This window comes from Protopterus annectens, chromosome 1.part2 (genome assembly GCF_019279795.1).
Source record: "Protopterus annectens isolate FY-2018-M chromosome 1.part2, PAN1.0, whole genome shotgun sequence".
NCBI classification, from domain to species: Eukaryota; Metazoa; Chordata; order Ceratodontiformes; family Protopteridae; genus Protopterus; species Protopterus annectens.
Window position 1 is genome coordinate 727,198,548 of NC_056727.1, and position 1,592 is coordinate 727,200,139.

Sequence of the window (1,592 nt, forward strand, 5' to 3'; positions counted from 1 at the left end):
TTCCCCTGGGTCTGTACACTCTTCTCCATTTCCTCACTGTGGGTTGCTCAGCAGCATTCACAACATCACCACCCTCAGCACCTTGCACATGTTGGTTTATGATAGCAAGAGCAGCCCCTAACATTTTGTCTGACTTTAAATTTTTTAAGCTTTCCCTCTTTGTATACTGCAGTGTTGCAGAGTTCTTGGGAAAAAACAGGGAAGAATGCTGTTTGCAGAGTTTAAAGTGCTGGGCTGGGCTAGTCTGCTACCTGTGTAATTGGCTGATTCTGATATATTTCACCTAGCAGGTCTGCTAGTTCTCCTTGGTTAACTTCCTACTACTTCTTTTCCTTCCTTTTCCCTTTCTGTTTCCACCCAGGGCAGCGCCGCACAAACGAGCGCACATGCTGTGTGCACGTTTGCAAGAAATGTCAGATATATTCACAGCGTACACCTTTGGTTTCTGGTTTTCAAAAAGGACAACTGTAGACATGCCTCTTTCAATCCTGAGCAACTCAGGGCAAACACAAGACACTGTGCTCCAATAAGCTTACAGCCTTTCTGACACACCCCCTCATGATGTTACCTATATTCAACTCTACTACTCACCTACTCCTACACTTACACTCTTGGGACATGGCCCACATGCTGGGGAAAATTGGGATTCACTATCCTTATCCTCATTTGCATAGGATTGCCTACTAATGCATGGTTACATCTCTCAGAATGAGCTTCCCCCCCTTAGCAACCAGTACTCAGTGGCCGTGTTGTCTTCAGCCTGACATTCACCTGTATGGCAGGATAAGCTTTTTAGTGAAAATGCCTATTTTTGGCTACTTTTAAATTATTTTCTGTTTTTTTAAAGCGCCGCATGTTTGCGCGGTGCTGCGCTACACTTACACATCGGAGGTCAGGGAAAAATGTTAGATTTTAATAATTTTAAACACTTATAAATGCCAATGACCTTATATTTGGCCATTGGCATGCTTCCTCAACTGTATGCATCCTTTATTTGGAGCTGTCATAGCTCTGTTTAGCTATTTTCAGAACGTATTCCGTTACCAACGGAGTACATTTCTGCAGATAACATTAATCTTCCATGGACAGATATGTGTTTCCTGCATTGCAAATTTACCTCATTTGCATAGCTTTCAGCAGCAAATGAGGTAATTTGCTTACCATGACGCTGTCCGTGCAAGAGTAGCTTTAGCATCTCTCGTGCACACCCCTGCTGGCTGTACCTGGATCACACAGCAGACATATCGCCTCCGTGATCTCCTACACTCTTCTTGTACTCCATGCAAACTTTTGTAAATCCCGCCCACTATCTTATTCTGTTAACATCTCAAGTTAACAGTCCTAATATTTTAAAAAGTATCCCTGATTGTCTCTAATTATTTCTGTATTTGTCCCTGATTCTGTTGAGATTTGTCTTTATTTATTCAAAAGCTATGGCTGTGGCACATGAGAATGCATACATCAATGGTGGCCGCTTAATTCTAAAGATTGTTTGGCCCCTTTTGCCTTATTTTTCCCTAAATTAAACAATTCAGTGTTACCGTTATTCATTAAAATATTGTGCATTCCTCTACCTAAATGATACATGCATA